The following is a 19085-nucleotide window of genomic DNA, read 5'->3' on the forward strand; positions in this document are numbered from 1 at the left end:
AAAAGAATGCCAGCCACATCGCCATCACCAACGCTACCCTACCGGATATGCTAAACACATTTTTCTCACAAGTTGAGCTGTGGGCTACACACTCAGTCTCCACTGAGGATGTATGTAAGTCATTCAAACGTGTTAACCCTCGCAAGGCTGCTGGCATCCCTAGCCATGCCCTCAGAGCATTTGCAGACCAGCTGGCAGTTGTGTTCTGACCTTTTCAATCTCCGTGGCTCAGGGCGCTATACTCACCTGCTTCAAGATGTCCACCATCATCCCTGTGTCCAAGAAAGGGAAAGTAACTGAACTGAATGACTACCAACCAGTAGCACTCACTTCTGTCGTTATAAAGTACTTCGAGGCTAGTCAAAGACCATATCACCTCCCTCCCTGACACACTCAACCGTTTCCAAATCGCCTACTGTCCTGACAGATCCAAAGACAATGCAATCGCCATTGCACTGCACACTGCCCTTACCCAACCGGACAAAAGGAATGGATATATGATGATGCTGTTCATCGACTACAGCTCGGCCTTCAATGCCATAGTGCGCAATAAGCTCATTACAAAGCTCACGGCCCTGGGTCTGAACTCCTCTCTATGCAACTGGGTCCTGGACTTCCTGGTGGGCCACTCCCAGGTGGTGAAGTTAGGCAACATTACGTCCTCAAAACTGATTTTCAACACTGGGGTCCCACAAGGGTGCGTCCTCAGTCCCCTCATCAGTCCCCCCCATATACCCACGACTGCGTGGCCTCCCACAGTTCCAACTCTATCAAGTTCAATGACAACACAATAGTAGTGGGGCCTGACTACCAACAATGACGAGACAGCCTACAGGGTGGAAGTAGGCACTCTGACAATGTTAGCAAAACATAGTAGCTGATTGTGGACTTCAGGAGGAACCAGGCTGAACACACTCCCGTCCTCATCAATGGGTCAATAACTTCAAATTCCTCAGCATACACATTTCGGAGAACCTGAAAGCTGGTCTAACCACATGGCCACCATGGTGAAGAAGGCACGACAGCAACTCGTCAACCCCAGGATGCTGAAGAAATTCGGCCTGTCCCCTATGGCCCTCACAGTGTTCTGCAAGAGCACCATTGAGAGCATACTGTCAGGCTGCATCACAGCCTAGTACGGCAACTCCACTGCCACAGACAGGCAAGGAGCTTCAGAAGCTGACACGGGCAGACGAAACGCACCATTGGGTGCACACTGCCTGCCCTCCAGGACACCTACAACACCAGGTGTCGCAGGAAGGCCAAGAAGATCATCAGGGACCCCAGCCATGCCCTGTTCTCCCTGCTTCAAATCACTGACGCGGGTAGTACAGGAACATCATGGCAAAAACTGGAAAATAGTTTCGCTGAATAGCCACCCTAGTCAGCTACCTGCTACTCCCCCTATGGACATTTACCCCCCTCGACATTTTCCCCTCACACCCCTTCAATGGTCACTTACCTCACATGCTGCTCCCCCTATGGACATTCTCCCCCCACCAAATGACTTGTACTCTTCCCCCACCCCAACGACATTCATCACTGTTGCAGTTAATATGTATATTATTGACTAATTATAATTGTCTTTATTTCTTTTGGTCCCCACACCCCTATATGTTTATGCTGCTCCCCCTTTGGTCATTCCCCCACATCCCCTAAACAGTCTTTACTCTGCCTCCACTCCAAATGGACATTTATTCATCCCTTCTACAGTTGTGAAGTATATAGTGCTATTTCTATTTCTATTTGCATGTTTTAGCTCGGAGCCAAAGATTTTCACTGTACCCTGCAATCACACCTGCAACCCTGTACATGTGACTTTTAAACACTCAATCTCTGAATCTGGAAAGTGAGCACAGAGTGCTTCAAAGATGGACCATAGCGCACACACTGTGCAGAAAAAGCTAGCCACCCAGCGTGTTCCCAGTACGAGCCTTATTTTTGCTACTTGTTGCTGCAGTTCGGCAGTGCAATCAGCAAGTTGGTTCTGGTTTTGGGGAGATCGACTGTATTTTGTGTACAATTTGTTCATGACGATATGGAAGTGGTTCACACCACCAACCTCTGACACTTTGTCCCTTACCGCCAATTCATGTCTATGGTTTAGACAGTGCCACACAACAAGGTTTGGATAGTGCTGGGAGAGCCTCCTGCGTGCAACGCCTGATTTCTCCCCCAGCATGACACTGGCACAATCACTTGCGAAGGACTCCAAGTGTTTCTTCAGACAATTGTCATTGAATTCGTGACCACACAAGCGTTCAAACAAATGTTTCATAGTCTCCGCCTTTTGGGTCAGGACGCTTGATAAAATCAAGACTAAATCTGGGTCACGGGGCTTGTCGGTTTTACATTTGAAATAAACTATCAGCGTAGTCTTGCTGCTAAGGCTTGTAGACTCATCTAAAAAAAATTTTTAAAAAGCTTACGGCCCTGGGTTGGTCTGATATGCGAGTGCAAGACCAAGTCAAGCTTCAGCACTTGATTAAGATGGCGAGAATGATAATTGCTATAGATCAAGAATCAGCCACTAACCTGTACAAAAACTCATCCTCCGAAAACTTGAAAGCATTTTACAGGACAGTACTCATCCCCTTCCCTCAAAATTCAGCCACAGCAGCAGCTGGACAAGGGGGGGGAAATACTTCTTCAAAAGAAAATTCAAACAGAGAGATATGGGGACTCTTTTATTCCAAGAGACATTTGGCTGTATAATAGATCGTCTGTTGGTCCCTCGAGTATACAGCATATTGCACTTTCACTATAAATGTGTAGCTATAGCACATTGAATGAATTATTTTGTGTCGTTTCTGTGTTTTCATGTTTTATTTACTGTCTTCTTAAGCACATGACCAAAGGATTTTTCCCCTGATGGGATAATAAAGTTGATCTGAATCTGACTTGTAAAATGACAGACGTGTGACATCTGCACATAACTTCTTTACAAACTATTCATGAGTATGCCTCCTGTTTGTTCCTCCACATACTGCTTGTCCATACGTCAGCACATGGTAGCAGGCCTATGGGTGCCGTGGTGGTGGTGCCAGCTGCAGGGAGAGGAGCTGTTCTGTCATCTGAGGGAACAGAGGTAGCTGAGGACCTGTGATCGGGAACTGTCAGTGTTGTGGAGATCAGGCCTGGACCTGGGGACAGGGCAGGGAGGGAGCCGTCAAGGTTGTGGTGCTGGCTGTAAGCTAGTGGCCAGGACAGTTGAGGGAGCTGGATTAGGATATTCACCTATGTCAACTTGCTGGCTGTTTGTGTTGTTGTCAAGCCTATTGATTGTGGTAGTTGCTGCAGCTTTTGCAAAAAAAAAAATGCACCAATGCTTGTTTTGTCTTCATTATGTCTATGACAGCTGGCCAGCTGTCCAAAAATGTACCTCTGCTAACCGTGCATGCTGCAAAGTGATGAAATGATGACAAATCTAAGGATTCATTTTTTTACGTTCTGATTGATCAAAAAGTAGCCAAGCCTCTGACGGGCCTCTGCAGTGCACACATGTAGCCTACAGTTCATCATTCTCACTACTGCCAAGAGAAGACTGGGAAGAAACCACCAGTTACCTACCTCTAGGCTGCTATAAATATTTATCTGGTTTGTCATACTATAATTTTTCATGGAATTTTAGTGGTAACTTATTTATAATTTATATTTAATTATCAGAATACATTTACCAGCTCCGCGTATTCTCAAATTGAAAAAAGTGAGGGAAAGCCGCTCCTTCACTACACCCCTGGGTGCGAGACCCGTTTTCTGATTTCTAGACCATTCAAGGACTTCAAGGACTCTTTTCCAAAAACCTTCTCAGATCAATTTATTGGATCAATAATGTTAATTAGGGTAAGGGGTTTGACAACCATGACACTGAGTATCTATAACGCAAAGTAAGACACCAGTGATGTGTCGGTATTGAACCCAACCCAGCTCACTGTTTTTCAAGCCAATATAATCTAGGCCTATCTACAGTACAAGCAATCGCTGCCTAAGTCAAGCAAGAAAAACGTGATTCCAGTTAACAACACTAACAAATAACAGAACAAGAAACAGTTTTCCAACTTCTTGCTTCTTGAGGTCAGACAGTGGCATGCACTATAATCAAATGTGTCTCTGTCCCAATCTGATGGTTGAAGTCACAATGGAAAGGCCAACCCAACTTGGGGCCCTGGCCTGGAGAGGCCAGCACTGCACAGACAATGGCCCTGTATATGGAAAAAGGAAAACAAGTGTCCTAAACTAAGTCTGTTGAAACAAGAACAATGCTGGGTGACTGGGCTAGAGCAGGGCCTCCACAGAGACCTTGGCCAGAGAGATATTTTAGGGTCGGTCTCTGTCCAAACAAGCAGCGGAAACTAAACTGTCTGCAGAGTGTCAACCATTTTCTCCCCTGCTCTTTAAACAAGGAAGTCCCCTTCAAAATGCCTTCATGTGTTGCGTTAGCAGAGGGAGGTTGGCGGCGAGTCATGCCCCGACCGGCTAAAGCTGACTTTGTTCGTTCTGAGGGGGCTTAAACGGCCTGCTTTGGAACAGGGGAAAGCAGGAAGAGAGTCTTCGGCTGATACATGATTGTGCTAAGCTATAATATAACCACATAAATCATGAAGGCCCACACAGGCAGAGCCACATTCACGCACACTCTCCCATCACCGCTTCTCTTTAACAGTCAATGACAGCTATTATGAGACCATTTAATGCTGACAGGCAGTGCAGAATGGCCTTTAAAACAAATGTGATTTTGACATGAACTGCAAGAGGTCAAATTCCCAATTAATACCGATAGGGCAATGCAGGGTGACATTTGACCATATCGGAGGAGCTGGAGGCTCTCTGGCCGGTGCCTCGGGGGTAACGTTACAGTGCACGATAACAGAATGTTTGCGTTTGGCCAACTCAGATTAATTTCACCAGGCCTAGTTTACCCGGAGGGAGAGACCAATTCCCGAACCGGAGGGATCACGGCAGGGTTCGCTGCCACAGCCCACCTCTGGCGACCAGCCGAGCGTGCGGACCAGCAAAGACCGTCTCCACGGACCAGGTTTCAGCAGGCCATGATAGGGCATGCGGGCTGGCTGCACAACACTGCTTTGTCTAAATCATGCCTTGAAGGAATGTTGTGTCTGAGGTCAAGTATGTGGCATTGAATGGGGGGAGGGGTGGGTTTTTGTCTATGTCTAATGTGTATTCATGTGATATTTGAGTAACTTAAACATTACTACAAAATCTATGGTCTAAAAGAATCTAGCTAAAAACATTAGCTGACATGGACTGGTTGATCTGGACATTTCTGACCATTTATAAATAGCTCTCTAATGTAATGACAGACATGACAAGAGGAATACTGACGATGCACTAACCAAATTCTAAATTTCTCCTTGTGCATTTTACTATTACAACTTTGAAGAGTAAGTTGAAAGATGGGCTGAGTTCTGAACCCTTTAGAACCCATAGCAGCTGTCAACAGTCTTTCTTTAAATTACTATAGCCTTGTTTTTCTAACAGTAATAACTGTATCAATATCGCAAAATTAACTCGCTAACAACCTGTTGTATTCGTGTGGCTGTTGTCATCAATCAGAAACCCGGAAACAGGGTTTGCGGTCATTTGACTTTTAAAATAATTGTTTTTACTTAAATTACTCAAAATGGGGCCTCCAATTGGCATAGCGTCATCTGGGTTAGGGAGGGCTTGGCCGGTAGGGATATCCTTGTCTCATTGAGCACCAGCAACTCCTGTGGCGGGCCGGGCGCAGTGCACACTAACCAAGGTTGCCAGGAGCACGGTGTTTCCTCCGACACATTGGTGCGACTGGCTTCCGGGTTGGATACGCACTGTGTTAAGAAGCAGTGCGGCTTGGTTGGGTTGTGTATTGGAGGACGCATGACTCTCAACCTTCGTCTCTCCCGAGCCCCTACGGGAGTTGTAGCGATGAGGCAAGATAGTAGCTACTAACAATTAGATACCATGAAAAAGGGGGTAAAAAAAAAAAAAAATACTCTAAATGAAAATGCTGGAGTGGCCACGAATTTTCATTGTGGAAGAAGCTGCAGCTTGGTTGTTGGTTGATGATATGGCTTCGGACACATCCTTGCACTTTGAAAGCGATGATGATGTCGAGGTGAGTGAAATAAGTAAAACAGCAGATACTATATGTTTGGTGTTTTTGATTGATGCTGTGAAACTGTTCTCAGATTAGCAAATCCTGTCATGATCACTTGGTTGGTACAGGTGAGCACATCAGCGGTGGAGCTTGAATGATTGTTCTCTGTCTCATGGAAATAGTTGCAGTGCTTAGCTGTAAATAATCAGATAAATCAAATCAAATCAAATCAAATTTATTTCTATAGCCCTTCGTACATCAGCTGGTATCTCAAAGTGCTGTACAGAAACCCAGCCTAAAACCCCAAACAGCAAGCAATGCAGATGTAGGTGCTGTTTTGTCCGAGTTTAAAAGTAGAAAGTTTGCAGCCATCCACTTCCTTATGTCTGAAACACATGCTTCTAGCAAGGGCAATTTTGGGGCTTCACCATGTTTCATTGAAATGTACAGCTGTGTGTCATCCGCATAGCAGTGAAAGTTTATGTTGAAACATGGTGAAACATTATGTTTTCGAATAACATCCCCAAGAGGTAAAATATATAGTGAAAACAATAGTGGTCCTAAAACGGAACCTTGAGGAACACAGTTCCTAATTTACTGTTGATTTGAGGACAAACCATTCACAGAGACAAACTGATATCTTTCCGACAGATAAGATCTAAACCAGGCCAGAACTTGTCCGTGTAGACCAATTTGGGTTTCCAATCTCTCCAAAAGAATGTGGTGATCGATGGTATCAAAAGCAGCACTAAGGTCTAGGAGCACGAGGACAGATGCAGAGCCTCGGTCCGATGCCATTAAAATGTAATTTACCACCTTCACAAGTGCCGTCTCAGTGCTATGATGGGGTCTAAAACCAGACTGAAGCATTTCGTATACATTGTTTGTCTTCAGGAAGGCAGTAAGTTGCTGCGCAACAGCCTTTTCTAAAATTTTTGAGAGGAATGGAAGATTCGACATAGGCCGATAGTTTTTTATATTTTCTGGATCAAGGTTTGGCTTTTTCAAGAGAGGCTTTATTACTGCCACTTTCAGTGAGTTTGGTACACATCCGGTGGATAGAGAGCCGTTTAGTATGTTCAACATAGGAGGGCCAAGCACAGGAAGCAGCTCTTTCAGTAGTTTAGTTGGAATAGGGTCCAGTATGCAGCTTGAAGGTTTAGAGGCCATGATTATTTTCATCATTGTGTCAAGAGATATAGTACTAAAACACTTGAGTGTCTCCCTTGATCCTAGGTCCTGGCAGAGTTGTGCAGACTCAGGACAACTGAGCTTCGAAGGAATACGCAGATTTAAAGAGGAGTCCGTAATTTGCTTTCTAATAATCATAATCTTTTCCTCAAAGAAGTTCATGAATTTATCACTGCTAAAGTGAAAGTCATCCTCTCTTGGGGAATGCTGATAACTAGATAACTAGATAACTAGTTGGTTGTTTTGTCTTGTTTCTACTGATGTAATTCATATGGAAGTGGCCCAAGCTTCTTTCTATAGTTAGTTAGCTAGTCAGTCAGGCAAGAAAAGTTGTGTGGCCGTAAATTTGGCCTGTGCTAGCGAAACGTCAACCTCAGCTGTCACTTTCACTAGCAAGCCATACAGACAACCAGCTAACTAGCCACTGAAATGGAGATGAGTAATTTGTGTTTCTGTTATCATGGTTGCTAGGTACAGATATTCATAGGCTATACATTGCCTCGTTTCCCTATTGTTTGACAGCTTAGCTTTCGTGTTAGGATAGATGCACGAGCAATGGAGCTAAATATTAGGCTCCCGAGTGGTGCAGTGGTCTAAGACACTGCATCTCAGTGCAAGAGGCATCACTGCAGTACCTGGTTCAAATGCAAGCTGCATCACATCTGGCTGTGATTGGGAGTCCCATAAGGCAGGGAATGTGTTCTTAACTGGCTTGCCTAGTTAAATAAAGGTCAAATTTAAAAAATGGTCAAAAAGTAAAATATGTTATTGCGTTGCAGTGATATTCGTTTACATAGCCAGATGCTTGTTTGGTCCTGTGTCTACCGATGCAATTCATTTGGAAACTGTCCCACCTTCGTACCTTCGGAATTAATCAGCTAACATTGGCAAACTCTGTAGTTGGTCTGTAAGGCAAGAAAATGAGAGATGGAAGCAACATTGTGCTTCGCTCGCAACACTGTCACACTTGATCCAGTCACTCCCTCCCTACAAAAGACAACCAGCTAACTATGCCCATCGGAATAGATTACATTTTTCTAAATCTGTTTGGTTAAATTGTGTCACGACGTGGGGTTCCTGAGCCAGAAGCTCTTCCCCATCGTGGAGGCCATGCAGAAGCACTTCAGCGACACCATCTTCTTCCTGTTCGTGGCCATGCACCACATCATGTCCACAGGTAAGGGTTGCCTTAGTTACAAAGATAAATATGAATGTGTAACTTTTTCATAGGTATTTGTGTCATCTTTGTAATCTTTTACTTTCAACATCCTAAATAAACAACAATAGTTGATGTTAGAGGTCGACCGATTAATCAGAATGGCCGATTTCAAGTTTTCATAACAATCGGTAATCTGCATTTTTGGACACCGATTATGGTCAATTACATTGCACGAAGTAACAACTGAGGTGGAACCAACAACAGGAGTGGAACTCACCCAGCCTCCCAGACCTGCAGTCGAGAGGAGACTGCCAGGGCACAGACCGTATGTGAAGTGGCCTGGCGCCAGTGACAAGAAGTTGTGGGAAACAGTGAATACTGACCTTACCTTGACCCTCGAGAAACTTTGAGGCACAGTGGAGAAGAAGTTGGAGAGGATGGGGGACAGCATCTATGAGTACGGGACAGAAAGATTTGGAGTGGAAGAGGCAAAAGGCGGGAGAAAGGTTCCAACCCCACCAGTTTCCAGGAGGCAACAAGAAATCAAGTGCCTCGTTCAAGAAAGGCGGCAGCTTAAGAAACAGTGGAAGAAGGCCTCGGAAGTGGAAAAGGAGGGCATAGAGGCACTTCAGGCTGACATCAAAACCCGGTTGGCATCCCTCCGTAGAGCAGAGAACCTACGGAAACGCAGAAGGAAGAAAGAGCAAACTAGAACTCGATTCTATAATGATCCCTTCAAGTTCCTTAAAAGTCTCTTCACAAAGGAAAAAAGTGGAGCTCTAAAAACAACAAAGAAAGACCTAGAGGAGCACCTGAGAACAACAAACTTTGACTCAAAGTGACATGAACATCTGGCCATCCCATCAGATATCCCACCCATTGAACCCCCGGAACATCATATTGAGACCAGCCCTCCGACATGGAAAGAGGTGGAAAACACAGTTCGACGGGCAAGAACAGCATCAGCCCCGGGGCCAAATGGAGTCCCGTACAAAGTGTATAAGAACGCACCAGACGTCCTGAGGTTCCTCTGGAGGCTTATGAGAACAGCTTGGCAGAAGAAGATAATACCCAAAGTGTGGCGTAGGGCAGGCGGGGTCCTGATCCCTAAGGAGAAGGATGCAGTGAACATCAGCCAATTCCGCCCAATCTCCTTACTGAATGTCGAGGGTAAAATCTTCTTTAGGGTCATTGCCCAGAGGATGGCCGAGTACCTGCAAAGGAATGCGTACGTCGATACATCTGTACAGAAGGCAGGAATATCAGGGTTCCCTGGCTGCTTGGAACATTCCAGCATGATCTGGCACCAGATCCAAATGGCCAAGGTGGAGAAAAGGGACCTCCTTGTAGTCTTCCTCGACCTCGCCAATGCATTTGGTTCTGTGCCCCATGAACTCCTGTGGTCTGCCTTCAGATTTTTCCACATACTGGACACCATCACAAACCTGGTGAAGTCGTACTTCCAGGATCTGCAGTTCTGCTTCACCACCACAGAGTTCACCACCTCATGGCAGTGCCTGAATGTAGGTATAATGGCGGGATGTACCATTTCTCCGTTGGCATTCACAATGGCAATGGAGGTTATCATCAGATCCTCAAAATGGGTTGCTGGTGGACAGCGAGTCGACTCTGGTTTCCGCCTCCCTCCACTCAGAGCCTACATGGACGACATTACAACATTGACCACCACTGTCCCATGCACCAGGAGACTGCTCAGAAAACTCGAGGAGAACATCAGCTGGGCCCGTATGAAGATTAAACCATCCAAGTCACGCAGCATCTCGATTGTGAAGGGAGTACTCTCTGACCTGAAATTCTTCATCGGAGATGACCAAATCCCAACAGTGTCTGAGCAGCCGGTAAAAAGCCTTGGAAGGTGGTATGATGCAAGCCTGAAGGACAAAGACCAGGTGCAACAGCTGTGCAAAGACATCAGTAGTAGCCTACAGTCCATCGACAACACCCAGCTACCTGGAAAGTTAAAGGCCTGGTGTCTGCAGTTTGGTCTCCTACCCCGGGTGTTGTGGCCCTTAGCACTGTATGAGGTTCCAATCTCAACAGTGGAGAAGATGGAAAGAGGAGTCACAGGCTACTTAAAGAAGTGGCTCGGAGTTCCACGATGCCTTACCACCATAGGCCTCTATGGAGATGGTGTCCTCAAGCTGCCCCTCACCAGTCTAACAGAGGAATTCAAGTGTGCAAAAACCAGGCTCCAGATGACACTGAATGAATCTCGAGACCCAGTGGTGAGCAACAACGCGCCGACCTTGGCAACTGGGCGAAAATGGAGGCCAGGAAAAGCAGTCCAGGAGGCAACAGCAGCCCTCAGACATGCTGACATTGTGGGTCATGTTCAGCAAGGGAGAGGAGGCCTTGGGCTAACTAGCCGTGCTGCTTGGAGTAAGGCCACTGCACCCGAGCGGCGGAAGATGGTAGTGCAGGAAGTATGCCATCAGGAGGAGGCTGCAAGGTGGGCCAAGGCAGTCTCTCTTGCCAAACAGGGACAGTGGACTCGATGGGACAGTGTGGAGAAGAGGAAGATCAGCTGGAAGGATCTGTGGGCCATGGAAGCGAGGCGGTTGAGCTTTTCCATCAGAGCAACATATGACGTCCTTCCAACACCAGTTAATCTTCACCAATGGTATGGTGAAGATCCGGACTGTGCCCTCTGTTCCATGCCAGCCAACCTCAGGCACATTCTCACAGGGTGTAAAACAAGCCTCACCCAAGGACGCTACACTTGGCGTCACAACCAAGTCCTTAAAAACCTTGCGTCCGCCCTGGAGGACAAGCGAGCTGCCACCAACTCCCTACCACCCACAGCAGCATCACACTCCTTACGGACAAACTTTGTCTGTGAAGGGGCTAAACCACCGAAGAGCGGCTCTACACCATTAGAGCGAGACCAGCTGTGCTTGGCCCGCGACTGGAAAATGCTAGCTGACATTGGCCGGCAACTTGTGTTTCCTCCGGAGATCGCAACCACCACCCTAAGACCTGACATGGTGCTCTGGTCCTGTTCGCTCAATAAGGTCTTCATCATTGAGCTCACAGTACCCTGGGAGGACTCAGTAGATGAGGCTTATGAGCGAAAACATCTGCGCTATGCTGATCTAGCTGCCGAAGCACGGCATCATGGCTGGAACACAGAAGTCCGACCAGTGGAGGTGGGCTGCAGAGGTTTTGTGGCAACATCTACAACCAGACTGCTTAGAGACCTGGGAATTAAGGGCCAGAGCCAGCGTTCGGCAATCAAAGCTGTATCGGAGGCGGCAGAAGGCAGCAGTCAGTGGCTCTGGATGAAGAGGAAAGACCCCAGCTGGGCCCCGAAGTGAGAGGGCCAGGAGGTATGCGGTCAACAATGCTTGACTCAGGGAGGAGGACGCCCCTGCCATGCATAGTACCATGGGATGTTGGCTATCAACAACAAGGCAACTCCTATGACTAATTGGGAATGGGACGCAAGCGTAGGATTGATCACCCTGTCGCTGGCCGCCTTTGGGGAGGGTGTATAGTGTGAAAGGCCGAAACACCCTAGGAACCAAAGGTACACTACTGACGATGCGCTCCCCAAATTTCACCACGCTCACTGTTCATTAACTCTTGGAAGTGCTTGCACAAAGGATAGTAACATCTCATCCTGTGTTCTTGGAATCACTCCATGAGGAGACTGCATGGCAGGCTGACCACCTGTTACACGAGTGCAGCAAGGAGCCAAGGTAAGTTGATAGCTAGCATTAAAATGATCTTATAAAAAACAAATCAAACATAATCACTAGTTAAACTAGTAATATCAACCATGTGTAGTTTATCTAGCTTGTCCTGCTTTGCATATAATCAATGCGGTGCCTATTAATTTATCATCGAATCACAGTCAACTTCGCCAAACGGGTGATGATTTAACAAGCGCATTTGCGAAAAAAGCACTGTCATTGCACCAATGTGTACCTAACCATAAACATCAACACCTTTCTTAAAATCAATACACAAGTCAATTTTTTTAACCTGCATATTTAGTTAATATTGCCTGCTAACATGAATTTCTTTTAACTAGGGAAATTGTGTCACTTCTCTTGCGTTCTGTGCAAGCAGAGTCAGGGTATATGCACCAGTTTGGGCCACCTGGCTCGTTGTGAACTGTGTGAAGACCATTTATTCCTAACAAAGACGTAATTAATTTGCTAGAATTTTACATAATTATGACATAACATTGAAGGTTGTGCAATGTAAAAGCAGTATTTAGACTTAGGGTTGTCGCCCGTTAGATAAAATACGGAACGGTTCCGTATTTCACTGAAAGAATAAACGTTCTGTTTTCGAAATAATGGTTTCTGGATTTGACCATATTACGACCTAAGGCTCGTATTTCTGTGTGTTTATTATATTCTAATTAAGTCTATGATTTGATATTTGATAGAGCAGTCTGAGTGGTGGTAGGCAGCAGCAGACTCGTAAGCATTCATTCAAACAGCGCTTTCCTGCGTTTACCAGCAGCACTTCGCTGTGCTTCAAGCATTGCAAAGTTTATGACTTCAAGCGAATCAACTCCCGAGATTAGGCGGGCAATACTAAAGTGCCTATAAGAACATCCAATAGTCCAAAGTATATGAAATACAAACAGTATAGAGAGAAAAAGTTCTATAATAACTACAACCTAAAACTTCTTACCTGGGAATATTGAAGGCTCATGTTAAAAGGAACCACCAGCTTTCATATGTTCTCATGTTCTGAGCAAGGAACTTAAACGTTAGCTTTTTTACATGGCACATATTGCACTTTTACTTTCTTCTCCAATACTGTGTTTTTACATTATGTAAAGCAAATTGAACATGTTTCATTATTTATTTGAGACTAAATTGATTTTATTGATGTATTATATTAAGTTAAAATAAGTGTTCATTCAGTATTGTTGTAATTGTCTTCATTACAAATACAGTGCCTTGCGAAAGTATTCGGCCCCCTTGAACTTTGCGACCTTTTGCCACATTTCAGGCTTCAAACATAAAGATATAAAACTGTATTTTTTTGTGAAGAATCAACAACAAGTGGGACACAATCATGAAGTGGAACGACATTTATTGGATATTTCAAACTTTTTAAACAAATCAAAAACTGAAAAATTGGGCGTGCAAAATTATTCAGCCCCTTTACTTTCAGTGCAGCAAACTCTCTCCAGAAGTTCAGTGAGGATCTCTGAATGATCCAATGTTGACCTAAATGACTAATGATGATAAATACAATCCACCTGTGTGTAATCAAGTCTCCGTATAAATGCACCTACACTGTGATAGTCTCAGAGGTCCGTTAAAAGTGCAGAGAGCATCATGAAGAACAAGGAACACACCAGGCAGGTCCGAGATACTGTTGTGAAGAAGTTTAAAGCCGGATTTGGATACAAAAAGATTTCCCAAGCTTTAAACATCCCAAGGAGCACTGTGCAAGCGATACTATTGAAATGGAAGGAGTATCAGACCACTGCAAATCTACCAAGACCTGGCCGTCCCTCTAAACTTTCAGCTCATACAAGGAGAAGACTGATCAGAGATGCAGCCAAGAGGCCCATGATCACTCTGGATGAACTGCAGAGATCTACAGCTGAGGTGGGAGACTCTGTCCATAGGACAACAATCAGTCGTATATTGCACAAATCCGGCCTTTATGGAAGAGTGGCAAGAAGAAAGCCATTTCTTAAAGATATCCATAAAAGTGTCATTTAAAGTTTGCCACAAGCCACCTGGGAGACACACCAAACATGTGGAAGAAGGTGCTCTGGTCAGATGAAACCAAAATTGAACTTTTTGGCAACAATGCAAAACGTTATGTTTGGTGTAAAAGCAACACAGCTCATCACCCTGAACACACCATCCCCACTGTCAAACATGGTGGTGGCAGCATCATGGTTTGGGCCTGCTTTTCTTCAGCAGGGACAGGAAAGATGGTTAAAATTGATGGGAAGATGGATGGAGCCAAATACAGGACCATTCTGGAAGAAAACCTGATGGAGTCTGCAAAAGACCTGAGACTGGGATGGAGATTTGTCTTCCAACAAGACAATGATCCAAAACATAAAGCAAAATCTACAATGGAATGGTTCAAAAATAAACATATCCAGGTGTTAGAATGGCCAAGTCAAAGTCCAGACCTGAATCCAATCGAGAATCTGTGGAAAGAACTGAAAACTGCTGTTCACAAATGCTCTCCATCCAACCTCACTGAGCTCGAGCTGTTTTGCAAGGAGGAATGGGAAAAAATGTCAGTCTCTCGATGTGCAAAACTGATAGAGACATACCCCAAGCGACTTAATCGCTGTAATCGCAGCAATAATTTTGCACGCCCAATTTTTCAGTTTTTGATTTGTTAAAAAAGTTTGAAATATCCAATAAATGTCGTTCCACTTCATGATTGTGTCCCACTTGTTGTTGATTCTTCACAAAAAAATACAGTTTTATATCTTTATGTTTGAAGCCTGAAATGTGGCAAAAGGTCGCAAAGTTCAAGGGGGCCGAATACTTTCGCAAGGCACTGTATATAAAAATCATCCAATTAATCGTTATCGGCTTTTTTTGGTCCTCCAATAATTGGTATCGGCGTTGAAAAATCATAATCGGTCGACCTCTAGTTGATGTGTTGAATCTGTAAACCGTTGTGCCACATACTATTGACCAATACTATGTGACCAAATACTTATTTTCCACCATAATTTGCAAATAAATTCATTAAAAATCCTACAATGTGATTTTCTGGATTTTTTTCTAATTTTGTCTGTCATAGTTGAAGTGTACCTATGATGAAAATTACAGGCCTCTCATCTTTTAAGTGGGAGAACTTGCACAATTGGTGGCTGACTAAATACTTTTTTGCCCCACTGTACTTTGACTTACCATCTATGAAAAATAAATCTGACCATGGGTCTTGAAGTATGTGTATCCTATATTGCCTTTTTGGTTATAATCTGGCCCATCTATGAACATATTCTTGTGTAATCTATCCCGTCGGATTATCCATTAGTCATACATATGCACACCGTGAACTGAGAAACAATCTGGCCGCTATGGACTTCATAAATTCATTTTGATTGATTGATTGATTGATTGAAAGTGCTGTATAGCATCACGAAGATACTGTTTACTGTGTGTGTGTGTGTGTGTGTGTGTGTGTGTGTGTGTGTGTGTGTGTGTGTGTGTGTGTGTGTGTGTGTGTGTGTGTGTGTGTGTAATGGGAGGCGTGTAACTATCATACAATTGATTATGGAAACCTCTAAGAGGTGATGATTAGGAAGAGAATATGTGTATGGTTGAGAAAAAGACAGGAAGGAAAAGATGATGATCCTGACAAATTGTATCCTATTTGTTGTCCGCTCCTTTCTCTCTCTCTCTCCCCGTTAGTCTGTTCCTCTAGGTCAGTGAAAGCAAGGGAAGTGATATGGAGACTCAGGGTTCAGCAGCAGAATGCATGGAGGATGAGCAGTTATGAGATGATCGAAGAGATGTGGAGGGAGAGGAGGCAGCAGAGGGAGAGGAGGGAGAGCACAACTGAGAGGGTAGCCTACATTTCCATGGAGGGCATCTGCCCCAATTCCCACCATTCACCCTTGTGCCACATACCCTGGGCCTAAAATGACAGTAGCAGGGGTTTTGGAGTTGTTTTAAAAGTGGTAGGAGTCAGTTTATGTATGTTCAGATCTAGTGTTGAAAAAAAATTGACAGCGAATGTCTTTACACAATGGAAGACAAAATTAGTGTTATTTCTATTGACATGAATGTGATGTCATATTAAATAGGTTGTGCTCTTTAAAACTAAGTTAACTTGTATTTGTAATTTATTCTTTGTTTTTGAGCTGTGTCTGAAATGTGTGAGGAAACAAGCTTAATCTTACATTCTCAGTAATCCACAGCAACATTCTAGAATTCTACTGGGGTCTAAAGGGTAAGAAAACACCCCCGCGCCCCACAGTTTGGGAACCACTGACTTAGGGGACATACTGCTTAAGACCGACAGAAAGAATGAAAAATAATCATTTAGTATATTCCAACAATTGTCATCGACCTGCACTCACTTCCTAAACATAATCTAGTGCTGATTAGTGATGTGTGGGGTTGTTTTTTGTTGTTGCAAAAAAACTAAAAGATGTGGGTCCAGATAAAAGTTGTGAGGAGGACAAGGACTTTGCAAGTTCTCATCACCTTGTTTATTCCCCATGTTCTTGTTACAGGCTGAATTTTAAAAAATGTACACACAATAGCCCATAATGACAAAGTGAAAATGTGTTTTTAGACATTTTTGCAAATGTATTGAAACTGAAATCTCATTGACATGAGTATTCACATCCCTGAGTCAATACTTTGTAGAAGCACCTTTGGCAGCGATTACAGCTCTGAATCTCTAAGAACTTTCCACACCTGGATTTTGCAACAATTGCCCTTTCATTCGTCTTTTCTAAATTCTTCAATTCTGTCAAATTGGCTGTGATATTTGCTAGACAAGCCAAGCTGAAAGACCTGTCTCACACACTGCTCTCTCCCACTGTACACTGTACGAGATTTTAAAAAAGAAAAAAAAGCTATTATTGATCACTGTTGAGTCACGATTACAATGATGACACTTTCTAGTCACCAGTGCATTGGGACCTATCTGAAACTCAGTGTAACTGGGGCAGACAACATTTTTATGGACTAACAGTTTCTCTGTGGAATGGCACAGACTAAAGTCCACTTAAAGAACAGCTTCATACGAACTGCCATAAAGCCCCAGAAAAAAATTGCTTTGTGACGTTCTGTTATAATGGTCTGTCTTTGTTGTACTGAATTTTTTAATAAATAAGTCTGGCCCATAATCAGACAGTGGCCACATGACACAGTGAACATTCCAGATCAGGCTGTTTTGAGCCTGCCTAGAGACATTTCATACTACATTGAAAACAATCTCTGGCTTTATTCATGAGCAATGGTGTCATTCACACAGCTTCTCAACACAGCCCAGTCCAGCCCATTTCCCAGGCCTCTCAGCCTGTATTGACGGATCTGTTGGGTAGGATTTGAAAGCTGGAACAAGCTATTGAACAAATCCTTCTGTTCACCTGATTTGGATTTGAAAGCTGGAACAAGCTATTGAACAAATCCTTCTGTTCACCTGATTTGGAATTCCTCACAATCAAATGTAGACCGCATTATCTACCAAGAGAATTCTCTTCGATTATAATCACAGCCGTATATCCCCCCCCCCCAAGCAGACACATCGATGGCTCTGAACGAACTTTATTTAACTCTCTGCAAACTGGAAACGATTTATCCGGAGGCTGCATTCATTGTAGCTGGGGATTTTAACAAGGCTAATCTGAAAACAAGACTCCCTAAATTTTATCAGCATATCGATTGCGCAACCAGGGGTGGAAAGACCTTGGATCATTGTTACTCTAACTTCCGCGACGCATATAAGGCCCTGCCCCGCCCCCCTTTCGGAAAAGCTGACCACGACTCCATTTTGTTGATCCCTGCCTACAGACAGAAACTAAAACAAGAAGCTCCCACGCTGAGGTCTGTCCAACGCTGGTCCGACCAAGCTGACTCCACACTCCAAGACTGCTTCCATCACGTGGACTGGGAGATGTTTCGTGTTGCGTCAGACAACAACATTGACGAATACGCTGATTCGGTGTGCGAGTTCATTAGAACGTGCGTTGAAGATGTCGTTCCCATAGCAACGATTAAAACATTCCCTAACCAGAAACCGTGGATTGATGGCAGCATTCGTGTGAAACTGAAGGCACGAACCACTGCTTTTAATCAGGGCAAGGTGTCTGGTAACATGACTGAATACAAACAGTGCAGCTATTCCCTCCGCAAGGCTATCAAACAAGCTAAGCGCCAGTACAGAGACAAAGTAGAATCTCAATTCAACGGCTCAGACACAAGAGGCATGTGGCAGGGTCTACAGTCAATCACGGACTACAGGAAGAAACCCAGCCCAGTCACGGACCAGGATGTCTTGCTCCCAGGCAGACTAAATAACTTTTTTGCCCGCTTTGAGGACAATACAGTGCCACTGACACGGCCTGCAACGGAAACATGCGGTCTCTCCTTCACTGCAGCCGAAGTGAGTAAGACATTTAAACGTGTTAACCCTCGCAAGGCTGCAGGCCCAGACGGCATCCCCAGCCGCGCCCTCAGAGCATGCGCAGACCAGCTGGCCGGTGTGTTTACGGACATATTCAATCAATCCCTATACCAGTCTGCTGTTCCCACATGCTTCAAGAGGGCCACCATTGTTCCTGTTCCCGAGAAAGCTAAGGTAACTGAGCTAAACGACTACCGCCCCGTAGCACTCACATCCGTCATCATGAAGTGCTTTGAGAGACTAGTCAAGGACCATATCACCTCCACCCTACCTGACACCCTTGACCCACTCCAATTTGCTTACCGCCCAAATAGGTCCACAGACGATGCAATCTCAACCACACTGCACACTGCCCTAACCCATCTGGACAAGAGGAATACCTATGTGAGAATGCTGTTCATCGACTACAGCTCGGCATTCAACACCATAGTACCCTCCAAGCTCGTCATCAAGCTCGAGACCCTGGGTCTCGACCCCGCCCTGTGCAACTGGGTACTGGACTTCCTGACGGGCCGCCCCCAGGTG

At 44.8% G+C, this 19085-nt stretch overlaps 1 pseudogene; it reads right to left on the minus strand.

Moving 5' to 3' along the window:
* Positions 1-19085, minus strand: part of LOC112251791 — a 55494-nt pseudogene that overhangs the window by 25219 nt on the left and 11190 nt on the right.

This window comes from Oncorhynchus tshawytscha, linkage group LG05 (assembly GCF_018296145.1).
Source record: "Oncorhynchus tshawytscha isolate Ot180627B linkage group LG05, Otsh_v2.0, whole genome shotgun sequence".
Classification (NCBI taxonomy): Eukaryota; Metazoa; Chordata; class Actinopteri; order Salmoniformes; family Salmonidae; genus Oncorhynchus; species Oncorhynchus tshawytscha.